This window comes from Macadamia integrifolia, unplaced genomic scaffold (genome assembly GCF_013358625.1).
Source record: "Macadamia integrifolia cultivar HAES 741 unplaced genomic scaffold, SCU_Mint_v3 scaffold_68A, whole genome shotgun sequence".
NCBI classification, from domain to species: Eukaryota; Viridiplantae; Streptophyta; class Magnoliopsida; order Proteales; family Proteaceae; genus Macadamia; species Macadamia integrifolia.
Genome location: NW_024870673.1, coordinates 90,809 through 105,093, shown reverse-complemented (window position 1 = coordinate 105,093; position 14,285 = coordinate 90,809). Strand labels below are relative to the sequence as shown.

The window sequence follows — 14,285 nt, the reverse complement described above, 5'->3', positions numbered from 1 at the left end:
CATTTCCATTCAAGAGTTTTTTTCTTATGTGTTTCCACGCCCCTTTGAGACCTCAAAAAGTGGACAAATTCCTTTTATTATTCTTAAAAAAATCTCACTTGGCTCATAATCAAATTTCACATGTGTGGGTTAAGGACATATAGTTTTAATCAATTTTGAATGAATATAAGGAGAATTAGGTATCCCCAATCCATAAAATTCTTGTCATACAAATGGCTGTGCATGGGTCCCACATCAGAACCCGAGCGATACCTGAAGTGGCATGTCGAAGTAGTGTAAGCATATGATATGTAGTGCGAAGCGCCTTCCCTTTACAAGGCTTCTCCAAAAAAAGAAATTTAATTACATTTTTCCAAATAAAATTACAACTTTTTAATTACATTTTCCCAAATAAAATTATAACTTTTAAAGTCCTACTATATCAATCTACTGAGTAGGGAGCGCCGCACGCACTTACATCATACCCGAAGACTATATCTAACGTACATACATGGGAACATGTCTACTTAAATAAATACTGATTATGACTCAAACTCAAAATAATAATAAACAATCACAGGCTGGTGGGGGGAGATTGACTATGCATCCCAACAAGTGAAGCGAATCACAAGTCAATTAACTGCCATGGGAGGGTATGAGCAATATATACATGCATAATAAAACACATTAAAGCAATAGTATATCAAACACATAATATTTAACCAATTTAAATATCAACATGCAACTACAACCATGCATCAAAATCCCATTAGTTAAGTGAACAAGCCCTAAGGCACTGTTCACGACCAACAAGGTGTTAGGAAACAAATGCTAAAGGACCTTGTTCTTTAAATGTAAAACAAAATGAATTTTAATCACAAACAATAACATTTAAGAGAGTCCTTCCACTGGTCATGATGAACTAATCAAAGTTACAAGTGGATAATCCTTAATATCATGCATTTAAATCTGATGTGATATGGTTTTGTCAAAACCGCTTTGGCTTTTATAAAATTACTTTCAATTTTAAAATAGGGGATATCATTTCTTAAAAGAAACCATAATCAATAAGTTGCTAAAGATATCGAGCCCATGAAACAAAAGTAACGCAGCCCATAACTTAAGGGTTTTTAAAGTTATTTCAAATTAAAAAAAATGACCCTACCCTAAACTTCATCTTCTTCCTTGCATAGCTGCAAGGTGCAGGTTTACTTGCCTTTTTTCCCCTAATAGTTATGGCTTGACCATGATTAATTGCTACCGGCTAAGTCACTAGCAACCGGCCATGGCCACATAGGAAGGAAAATCAAAGAGATCATGGGGCAGCTTACTGCTGCGGTTGGTCCCTGCTACAACAACCATGGAAGATCAAGGATGGGGCATGTTGGGTTAGATTTGGTAGCCACAAAAAACGTTGGTTGGCGTCTAGAGTGGGTTCTGTCCAAGAAACGAAGGCCCAAGATAGTGGTCACAACCACGAGGGCAAGAGTTGTAGGTCAGGGTTGTGGGTTGCGCTCCTTACGATGGCTGTGTCCAATAAGAAATTTATTTCAATTGTGGGAGCAAAGCTGTGAAGCCTGCTGCCCACATTCATGGAAGTAGCCCCCATCCCTTATGGCTGAAAGCTATTCCTTCCCTCTCCATCGAGATCAAAACCCTTCATCCTTACAACCGAAATCAACCTCGCTCTGATACCAATGTAAAATGAAAAAATAAAGGGTTGTTTGTGATTCTAAATCCTAGAATAATTTGAATGACCTACAGTGTATAGAATACAAGAATGAATAGTGGAAAGAAATTGATCACATACTCGTTGAGCGTGAATGAAGTCCCTAAATCAAGGTTGACGCTTGTATCACGAACTATGATGAAGAACCACGCAATATGGGTCCTTCTACTAAGATCTTCTACAACCTCTTACTCTGGGATCTTCTCTCTGTCTCTACACTAGCTCTATGAGAAAATAGTGCTCCCAAAATATTATTATGAAAAGTAACGGCTGCAGGGACCGTCAGTATTCTATATATAATAGAATCCCTAAACCCTATTCCATTCCCACAATAGAATAAGGCTAGAAGTTTCCTAATTAGAGTGGTCCTTCTTTTCTTGGGCCCAATAGGTCCATCAGTATTAGCTAAGCCCACATAAAAGTCCTAACAATCTCCCACTTGGGCTACACTGATACTGATGTCTTCCCATTGACATCTGACAAATAACCCCAAGATTGAATACCACTCAAAATAAACTTTGATCCAATCAATAATCTCTATTGTTGAACAATAGTAGAAAGTACACCTCAATATACAACATATAACTATCTAATGTTACAAACAACAGAAAATTATCATTCAAATCGCCTGCAAACATAGATATAAGGAATTATATCATAACTGTGATCACATAAGATATATCCTTCCTTATAGGTCTGTTCCTGATCTAAAGATCAGTCTACCTTGAAAACCTCACAGGTAGAGAACTTTGATATTAATCAATACTTAGGCAAACCGCCATTTTCTTGTATTAATATCTCACTTTGATATACAGCCTATGGTTAACAACCACCTCCATAGATTTAGGCTAAATACCTCCATAAATCACAAAACTTGGCTAAACACCGCCATTAACTATGATATGTCAAAGTAAACCACAATAATCATACAATAATATGATGAGAGAGAATATAAATGAACACTATACTAGAAAGTAAAAATCCTCAATATAGATTGTGTTCATAATGTATGATCTAACAAAATAATGCTTATTATAATACCACTATGGATAAGTAAACTCCCACTAAACAAGCATATCAAAAGATTCCATCACACCCATGTTAGAAATACGAGTCTTAAAAATTTCCACTGGAAGAGCTTTGGTCAGAGGATCAGCAACCATCTCTTCAGTAATAATATACTCAACAACGATCTCCCTAGTGTTGATCTTCTCATGAACCAGAAGATATTTAATCTCAATGTGTTTGGAGCTGCTAGATCTCTTGTTATTCTTTACAAAGAAAACAACAGAAATATTATCACACCACAAATGCAAAGGCTTAAAGATGAAATCTACAACCTTCAGTTTAGATATGAAATTCCTCAGCCACATTGCCTGCTTAGTAGCTTCATAAAGTGCCACAAACTCAGCTTGCATAGTGGATGAAGCTAAAATAGTTTGTTTGGCACTCTTCAAAGAAATAGCTCCTCCTCCCAATACAAAAATGTATCCAGAGGTAGACTTTCTATCATTAGTACACCCAATGAAGTCCGAGTCAGAATACCCCACAACTTCAAATTTTTTCTGATTTACTGAACACTAGCTTGAAGTCCTTTGTTCGCTGTTGATAGTGCATAACCTTCTTAGTTGTAGTCCAATAAGCCAGACCAGCATAAGATTGAAACCTGCCTAGTACACTAATTGCAAAGGCAATGTCAGGGTGAGTACAAACTTGTGCATACATCAAACTTCCAACGGCAGAGGCATAAGGCTTGTCGTTCATTGAGCTCCTCTCAATATCATTCTTTGGACATTATTGCTTGTTCAAATTGTCTCCTTTACTGATGGGTGCTTCACCACTAGAACATTTAGACATGTTAAACCTCTTTAAAACTTTATCAAGATATGCTTGTTGTGATAGACCAAGTAACCCTCGCGGCCTATCATGACTAATCTCGATTCCAAGCACATAACTAGCTTCACCTATGTCCTTCATTTCAAAGTTTTCTGAAAGAAAACCCTCGGTCTCCATCAATAAGGTTTTTTTGCTGCTAGCCAATAGAATGTCATCCACATAGAGCATAAGAAAAATGAAACTACTCCCACTGAATTTCAGATTTATGCATTGGTCGATTGGATTCTCTACAAAACCAAAAAAAGTCACAACTCGATCAAATTTCAAGTACCATTTTTGAGATGCTTTCTTTAACCCATAAAGAGACTTTTTCAACATACAAACAAAGTCCTCTTTACCCTTTTCCTCAAAACCTTCAGGTTGTCTCATGTACACCTGCTTTGACAACTCTCCATTCAGAAAGGCTATTTTCACATTCATCTAATGTAACTCTAGGTCAAAATGGGCAACAATGGCTATGATAATTCTAAATGAGTCCTTTGATGAGACATATGAGAAGGTTTCCTTGTAATCTATCCCCTCTCACTGAGGAAAACTCTTTATCATAAGTCTAGCTTTATAGCGTTCTACTCTACCTTGAGAATTTGTCTTGGTTTTGAAAATCCACTTAGATACAATAGCCTTACAATCCTTTGGAATTTGCACTAATTCCCATACTTCATTGTTGCTAATGGATAACAGTTCTTCTTTCATTGTTTCTACCCATTTGTCTGAATGCTTATGATTAACTGCTTGAAGAAAAGTAACAGGGTATTCTTCTTGTCCTATGTTAAACTCACACTCGTTCAATTAAGAAACATAATCAGAGTGCAGAGAAGGCTTGCGCACTGTAGTAGACCTCCTTATAGGTTCAGGTGGAAGACTGTCAATATTAGCGGTATCAGGAGGTGATGGTGGGTCTGCAATAGCAATATCTGTCTCAACTTGCAAATCATATTCAATTGGAGTTTGAGTGACTATATCATCAGACGGATGGGATTGAGATCAAGAAGTGAATTTCTCAACTCAACATGTGCTATCTTAGGGGTGTCATACTCCCCTTCTTCAAAAGAGAAATTACGAGGTGTTCTAGACTCTTCATTGCATTCAACAAATCTAGCATGAGTGGTCTCTACAATTTTGTGTCTTGGACTAGGACAATAGAATCTATACCCTTTAGACCTCTCTGGGTATCCCACAAAATAACAACTTGTAGTCCTTGAGTCAAAAACTTTTTCTTGAGGGTTAAAGACTTTGGCTTCTGCTTGACATCTCCACACTCGCAAGTGTCTAAGGCTAGGCATTCTACCACTCCAAAGTTCGTAGGGAGTCTTATTCACAGACTTGCTTGGCACTCTATTGAGAAGATAAACAGTAGTTTTAAGTGCCTCTCCCCATAAGGATTCTGGTAAGGTGGTATTGCTCACCATTGAATGGACCATATCTTTCAGAGTATGATTTCTTCTTTCCACTACTCCATTCTGCTGAGGTGTTTCAGGCATGGAATATTGAGGAACTATCCCATGTTCTTGCAAGAATTTTGTAAAAGGACCCAACAACTGCTCAAAAACACCACTTCTCCCATAATATTCTCCACCCCTATCGAATCTGACCACTTTGATCTTCTTGAAGTGGAAAAAGTTCAACTTCAGCTTTAAAAATCTTGAAAACATCTAGAGCACCAGATTTCTCACTGATATGGAAGACATACCCATATCTTGACCAATCATCAATAAAAGTTATGAAATAACGATGCCCAGTGAGTGTAGGGACAAGAAAAGGCCCACAAATGTCAGTTGAATGAGGTCTAATACTTCAATACTGCGAGTAGCATCCTTTTTCCTAGAAATTATCATCTTTCCCTCAATGCAATCTGTACATGTTTCCATGTCCTAAAAATCAATATTTTTCAATATCCCTTCCTTTACCAATCTTTTCATTCTCTTGGTTGAAATATGGCCCAACATTCTATGCCATAATATAGAGGATTTCTTATCAATCAGAGAGTGTTTCACTCCCACATTCAGAACCCATGAAGAATTACAATTCAATCTATAAAACCCATCAACAAGAGTACCACTACCAATAGAGACATCCAACTTGATTAAAATCAACAGAATAACCATCTGAACAAAGTCTAGAAACTGAAATCAAATTCCTCCTCATAGAGGGAACATAAACAACATCATCCTTCAAATCAATAAATAAGTCTGAATAAAAAAACAATCTAATAGTTCCTATGGCTTCCACTTCAACTCTAGCTCCATTTCTCACAAACACCGTCACTTCATCCTTGCTTGGCACCCTCCTGCTTAGGAACCCCTACAAGGAATGAGTGACGTGAATAGATGATGCAGAATCTAACCACCATGAATCAATTGGTACATTAATCAAGCAAGATTCAAAACATAATAAGGATAGATTCATACCATCATCCTTCTTTTTCTCAAAGTAGGTCTTTCTCTTAAAACAATCCTTCTTCATGTGCCCTTTGGCCTTACACCAAAAACACTCTATGCCACTCATGTCTTTTTGTACCCCAGATTCTTTGAAATTTTGCTTTCCCTTCTTGTTCTTTCTTCCTTTAACTGGAGTGAATTTTTATTTCTTAAAGAACTTTTTGATCCCTTTGTTAAGTCCCATAGAAGATGAAGTCTTACCTTGAGTAAGATTGGCACTTTCAACTTTGGTCATATTAATTGTTTCCTCTTCTTGGGTTACCACAGTGATCAATTCATCAAGACCCCATTTATCCTTCAATGTATTATAAGTAGTCTTAAGAGTCTTGTAGCTCTCAGGTAGAGAATTCAAAGCAATGGTGACCACAAGTCATCATCAAAGTTAATAGTTGTACCTTTGATCTTGTTTCCCAGGGAAACCAGTTCCAGTATATGCTTTCTAGCACTTCCTACTCCATCAAATCTAGCCCAAGTCAATTGGCTCATGAGATCGTGAGCTTATGATTTGTTAGAGCTATCAAACTTAGCTTTTATAATAGCCAAATACTCAGAAGTAGTATCCTTTTTAGCAACATTATCTTTGATAGACTCAGGAAAAAACACTTTTAATAATAGCCAAGGACTTCCTATTTGTAGTGACCCACTTGTTTCAGTTTGGGTACTAGTTGCAGTAGGTTCAGCTGGTTTGGTGGTCTTGGTACACAGGTCTAGGTCCTTGAGAATCATGTAGAGCTCTAAGTCTTCCATCCATTTGTTGAAATTATCCCCAGTAAGCTTAGGAATATCAAGTACACCAAAACTAGAAGACGTCCTGTTGAATATTTCAATTAAGTATATTTTATTCAACATACAGACATATATGTAAAAGAATAAGTATGTAACAATTAGTAAAATTAAACATTACATGCTCAATTATCAATTACTTCAAGAGTGTCAACCAAAACTACATTCCTGACCTTTGGGTCTGAAACATACTGGTCCACTCAAGTTTCTGCTATTACTGCGAGACTTCTTCTAACTTTCAAAAATTACCGCCATCATTGGATGGACAACATCTTCTAGGTTGAGAAATCCCTATTCTATTTTTCACTTGCTTTAACTTTAATTTTTCTTTGATAATGTCACCTTTGGGTGAACATTAGCAACCTTGCTACCAACCATTATTCTCTGTCTTTTCAAACAAAGAAGACCTTTGATTTGTATTCTATTACAATAAGGTTGAACTTTACCACTTTTGTGGATTCCATCCAATCTTACTGCAATAGTCTACAAATTTATTTCGGCAGCTAAAAATGAGATTGTTTAAGCATGAATAAAAAAATATTCATAAACAAAAGTATGAACTACATTACCAAGAATAATAAAGTTCATATTCTGATATGCAAGTAATGTATGAGTTGATTTTCTTTTATTTCTTCCAATTAATAGGAAAATTATAAAAAATCATTAAACACCCATATTTGTAACTTATAAAAAATAGACTATAAAATTTGATCAAAACTAGGCTCATAATATATCAAAACGAAGAGCATGAAAAACTGGACTCAACGAAAAAAATCAGGGTGAGCAATTCTTCACCGTTTGCCCGTACGAGCCATTTGAAGTTACAAATATTTTTTTATTTAAAAAAAAAGGATCAAAATCAATCCAAACCAACCAGTTCAGCCAAACAGTCTAATTTGGTTCGGGCATATTAGTTATGGGTCAAAATTTGGTTCAAACCTGTTGTCTTCGAGTTGGGTATCTGGGTCAAAAGGTCAACCTTTGACCGAGTCAAATAGAGTTGATCATGAGTTGACCCACTGCACCTCTGGGTCAAATCGATAGGGTTTTTGAGTTGACCCAGCGATGACTCACCGTCGTTTTTTTTTTTATAAATTTTTTTTTTCTCTTCTCTAGTAGCCAATTTCTGGCCACACGTACCGATAAGTCTGGAGGTTTTTAATGACTTGCAGTATACCGCCGCGACCGTCTTCTCGTGCTATACAACTTTCGTGAAGAAAATTTTTCCATACAAGATCTTTAAGTGAGAGTAAGATAATGATTTTCATAAATTGGAATCCAAATCATTTTTTTTAAATAATTTCTTGATTCTAGCACCATAGTGTAGGCTCTGATACCAATTGTTAGTGATTCTAAATCCTAGAATCATTTGAATGACCTACAGTGTATAGAATAGAGGAATGAATAATGGAAATAAATCGATCACATACCCGTTGAGCGTGAATGAAGTCCCTAAATCAAGGTTGACGCTTGTACCACGAACTATGATGAAGAACCACGCAATATGGGTCATTCTACTAAGATCTTCTGCAGCCTCTTACTCTGGGATCTTTTCTCTGTCTCTACACTAGCTCTGTAGAAAGCAGTGCTCCCAAAATAGAATCCCTAAATCCTATTCCATTTTTACAATAGAATAAGGCTAGAAGTTTCCTAATTAGAGTGGTCCTATTCTCTTGGGCCCAATAGGTCAATCAGTATTAGTTAAGCCCACATAAGAGTCCTAACAAGGGTATCTAGGGTTATATTGATGTAGCTTTCTTCATAATAGAATGAATCTAGTTGTCATACACGTTGACTTACATGAACCGTGATGATCAATTATTTGCGACAATCCCATTAGGTAAAGTTCCACTCTTGAGATTAGGTCAAAATCTTGCTTTGTTGTGGCCAAACTTCTTATTTATAGAGATTTGGCTAGCTAGCGTTCCTAATCCTAGTAAGTTTATATTTGGCCCCACGTGGGTGACCCACCAAACAAATCAGTTCAAGACCCAGTTCGATTAACAATAACTTTTTTATTAATGTATTTATAATATTGTTAATGAGATTAACTAATATTATAAGTTCTTTTGGATTAGATAAGATACCCAATGAGATTCTACCTCTTCCTACATATTCCCAATTTCACTCAAACTGGATAGTCCACTATTAGTGGGCAACCTAATCTAAAAGAGGAGAAGGGGGGAGGGAGCAGCCAAACAAATGTCACTGCTCCCCTCCCTCCCTCCCTCCTACTATGGTGAATACTAGGGTTTTCTAAACCCCTACGTGAGAGTGTCAATGTGCACTTCGGTCAAATGCAACAGTTGCATAAACCTGTTCCTTGCATTGCACGAGTATAAAAGAACTAAAATCACATGAAGGAACTGCACTTGTGAAATGTACCAATATATAAAATTGATAAATGAATCTTCGAAGGAGCCCACCTCCAATTTTGATCACAATAAATTTCTCCCCCTTTGTTCATTGAGAGACACTTGGCTTAAATACAATGAAAACTGAAACTATATTCCTACCATAAACCACACGTTGCCCACTCACACATTGCCCATGACTTAATTAACTAACCTCCCCTACTAATATAACTCCATTGCTACATAACTAACCCAACTACTAACATAAAGACCTATTCAAACCATTAAATAAAATAACCCAATAAAGACCATTTGTTTTGCTTCAGCTGACGCACATTACATTATCCCTCTCTTCAAAGAACCTTGTCCTCAAGGTTAGGGAACTTTGCTAGCAGCTTATGGTAGTCTTCCCAGGTTGCATCAGCTTCTTCAGTGCCTTGCCACTTTATCAAAACTTCTGTGGCTACCTGATTCTTCTTCTTAACCATATGCCATGCTAGGATAGCTTCTGGTTCAGGATGTAGTACTCCTTCTCTAGTTGTTGGTGGCAATGTTGGCTGGACGGTGACGTTAGCTCCAAGCTTCTTTTTGAGACATGAAACATGGAACATCGGGTGTATACGACCATCGAGAGAAAGATTCAGCTTATAAGCAACAAGTCCTACACACTGGATTACCTGGAAGGGTCCAAAGAACCTAGGAGAGAGCTTGAGAACCTCTCTTAATGCAATTGAATGCTGTCTATAAGGTTGCAGGCACAAGAAAACCCAATATCCAACTTCAAATTCACGTTCAGTTTGATGAATATTTACATATTTCTTCATGCGGGCTTGGGTATCTTGGAGAATTTCTTTAATGATTTTGAGAATTTGATCTCGGCTCTTCCTCAACAGCTTGCACTCGAGTTGTCCCAGGAATATATGATATGAGGTGAGGGGGAGGAACTCCATATACAACTTCATAAGGTTTTAACTTGGTAGAGGAATGAGTGTTGGTGTTGTACCACCATTCTGCCAATGCTAACCAGGCCTTGTTCCGGTGAAACAACAGAGATAATTCTCTAGGCACTTATTAACAATTTTCGATTAGCCATCAGATTGAGGATGATATGCGGAACTCAAATTGAGTTGGGTCCCCTTTAGTTTGAAAAACTCTTGCCAAAATGCACTAGTAAAAGTGGGGTCACGGTCACTTACAATTGATACTAGCATGCCATGTAATTTGAAAATATGATCAATAAATAAACGGGCTACAATTGAGGCATTGTAATGATGTGAGAGAGAAATAAAATGGGCATACTTTGAAAGACGATGAACTACCACCATTATCACAGTTTTCCCTTGAGAAGGAGGGAGCCCATCGATAAAATCTATGTGAATTTCAGTCCAAATCCAATTAGGAACAGGTAATGGTTGTAGCAAATCAGCAGGGGGAACATTCTCATGTTTGTTCCGTTGACATTCATCACACTCTTTAACGAACTTCCTAATGTCGGATCGCATCCCATGCCAATAAAAATCTGTCTTGACCCGGTGTAGTGTCTTGTGATACCCTGAGTGCCCTCCTGTGGGACTTCTATGCAACTGTTGTAGCACTCATAGTCGAGTAGGCGAGTTTGACCCAAATAAATTCTTCCCTTATAAAAGAGAAGGCCATTATGGTGCACATAGCTTGTAGAGTCCAGCTTTCCTGCAGAGAATTTGGTCATCACCTTTTGCACATACCTTTTGCCTTCACGTCCTTAATCCAAGTGGCTAGTGGTTCAGAGATAAAAAATAAGACATTACTATCTTCATCCTCTCTTTGAGAGAGGGCATCAGTGGCCTTATTCTCTCGCCCTTGTTTATATTCAATCAGGAAGTCGTACCCCATCAATTTGGTGATCCACTTTTGTTGGGTTGGTGTACCAACACGCTGTTCAAGTAAGAATTTCAGGCTTTGTTGGTCAGTTTTAATCTTGAAAGGCTGACTCAACAAGTATGGTCTCCATCTTTTTACTGCCATAACAAGTGCAAGAAACTCTTTCTCATAAGTGGAGAGGTGAACTGCCTTGCCTTTGAGAGATTGACTGAGGAATGCTAATGGACACCCCTCTTGCATTAGAACAGCTCCTATTCCATTGCCCGAGGCATCACACTCGAGGTAAATAGTTTAGACAAATTAGGTAGGGTCAAGACTGGTGGTTGGCCATGACAATCTTAAGCTTTTGAAAGGCATCTTTAGCATCGTCTGTCCAATGGAAAGAATCCTTCTTCAACATAGCTGTTAATGGGGCTGCAATTCTTCCATAATCTTGTATGAATTTCCTATAGTATCCTGTGAGACCCAAAAATCCCCTTAAGGACTTAAGAGTTTTGGGAATGGGCCAGCTCAACATGGATTGGATCTTTGATGGATTAGCTGCTACACCATCTTTAGATATAATGTGGCCAAGGTAATCAACCTCAAGACAACCAAATCTGCATTTTGAAACCTTTGCAAACAACTGATGTGATCTCAAAATCTCAAGTGTTATTCGTAAATATTTCTAATGATCTTGTAAATCTTTACTGTAGACCAATATATCATCAAATAATACAAGGATGAACTTACGAAGGTGTGGCCTAAATATTTTGTTCATCAATCCTTGAAAGGTTGACGGAGCTTTCATAAGGCCAAAGGGCATTACGAGAAACTCATAATGGCCATCATGTGTTTGGAATGCTGTCTTTGGAATGTTTGCAGGGTGAACCCGTATTTGGTGGTAACCCGACCTGAGATCAAGTTTAGAAAATATGGTGGCACCAAATAGTTCATCAAGGAGCTCATCCATAAATGGTATAGGGGATTTATCCTTAATAGTCACATGGTTAAGTGCTCGATAGTCAACGCATAATCGCCAACTACCATCAGATTTTTGAACTAATAGAACAGGAGAAGAAAATGGGCTTTGGCTCGGACGAACAATACCTAAATGAAGCATTTCCTTAACAATTCGCTCAATTTCCCCCTTTTGATAATAGGGATATCAGTATGGGAAAACACTGACGGGTTTGGCTTCATCATAAAGAGGGATTCGATGGTCTTGAGCACGTGGTGGTGGGAGCCCCTTGGGTTCATTGAAGATGTCACTGAATTCATCCACTAGCTTTTTGATGAGTGCATGCATCTCAAGTTGCACCTGCACCCCCATCATACTATGGAGCTACAGTAAGACCCCCTCCGATTTAATTGTGAAGTCTTTTTAAGCTGTGACTCATCCACCAAAGCAAGTTGTGAAGATGTTTCACCTTTTAGATGGTGCTGCACTCCATTAGTGGTGTATTGCATTGATAGATTGGTGAAGTCCCATATGATGGGCCCTAAGGTTCGCAGCAAATGTGCACCCAAAACAGCATCACATCCACCAAGTTTTAAAATATAAAAATCAGAGATGACTGGCTGTCCTTGCAAGGTTAATGTAGTAGCTTTACATTGCCCTTTACTGTGGAGCCTTTCACTATTTCCAACCATGACTTCAATCTAGCCACTCAAGCTGATTGGAAGGCCAGCCTTTTGTGCAACCATTGGGTAGATGAAATTATGTGTGCTCCCCTAATCGACTAAAACCACCACCTTTAATCGCATGGTTTGTGGTGCAAGAACTCCGACTATTGCATGGAGTGAAATCTCTGGAGTTTCTGCAGTAGCTACTGGAAGGTTGAGGTCATCTTCGGCTGCCTCATCCTCCAGAAATTCCTCAGCTTCCTCTACTTGATCAGAACCTTCAAGTAAGAATAACTTTTGTACCTTACACTTGTGATCCCGCGACCACTTTTCATCATAGTTATAACACAACTCGCGATCCCTTTGTGCCTTCATTTCAGAGGCATTGAGATGTTGCACGGGTGGAAGGATCCTTTTAGCAGCATCCGACTGGTTGGGTACGAAGTTACGAGTCCCATTCAATCCGTTTTGTTTGCATCGATATGTGACATTTTCTTCCTGTATTCGAGTCAAACCAAATGTAGCTGATAGTGAAGAGGGCTTGAACATTTTGATAGTTAGTCGAATGTCATCCTTGGGGCCACTCAAGAAGCAACTGATCATGAAGGGTTCAGTCAACCCTTCTGTACAATTAGCAAGAGATTCAAATTGTGATTGATACTCCTCCACAGTGCTTGTTTGGCGAAGCTTGGTGAGAGTCTCAACTGGGTCGTCGTAGCCAGTAGGCCCATATCGAGTCTCAAGAGCCTTTGCTAAAAGCATCCCAACTTGTCAAGGCACCCGTGTTCCCCATCCACTGGTACCATGCAAGTGCCTTCCCTTCTATATGGAAGGAGGTGATGACTAACCTGTGGTGTGGTGGTGTGATACCCTACTTTTTAAATCCGGTCTAATTACACGGTTGACCTGGTTTAACCATGCAGGACCCGAACCGGAGAGGGTTAAGGCGGGTTCCTTATGGACCATGATGGCAAGGGTAACTTTGAACACCGGTTGGCCGGACAAGTCCAAGTCAGTGCCAGAGGAGACGGGTGTACCTAAGCCGTGTACATGCACATATCATAAGGCCATGTACGGATAAGCAGGTATGTAGCCGTATCCTAAATCGCATACGTATAATATACCTTATGTCGAGAGTGAAATTCGTGTCGAGAGTCGAATTCCATCAAAATCCCACTTGTTGACCAATTTTCGGCCCTCAGGTGGGCGGTCACAGGTGGGCGCATCCGCCCACCTGAGTGACCCACCCATGTGGTTCCTTAGTTGTTTTAGAAAGTATAAATAACATTTATAAGTTTTCCATTTTTTTTATTTATGCCATTCGGGTGGTTGGTGAAAAGAGTAAAGAGGAGAGAGAAAAGGAGGGAGAAAAGAGAACGGAGAAGAAGAAAGGGGAGGAAGAGGAAGAAGAAATGGATTTAAGCGGCGCCAAGGCTTGATCTTCCCATTTTGATGCCGGAAGAGTGATCCCCAACGTGAGATCTACGTTTAGAGGTGAGCGAAAGCTATATTCCCTAAACTTTCACATACCCAAGTAAAACCCTTGATTTAGGTAGTGTTTCTTGAGGTCTCGTAAATCCCCCTTGAGATGATGAATCTAAGGTTTAATAGATGGTTTATGTATTGATTTTGAAGGATTTG

The 14,285-nt window shown here is 38.6% G+C and overlaps 1 protein-coding gene across 3 annotated transcripts in view; it reads right to left on the bottom strand.

Moving 5' to 3' along the window:
• LOC122071735 (WEB family protein At5g55860-like) overlaps positions 1-14,285 on the bottom strand; it is a 64,979-nt gene that overhangs the window by 22,328 nt on the left and 28,366 nt on the right. The gene's annotated exons all lie outside the window — the stretch shown is intronic.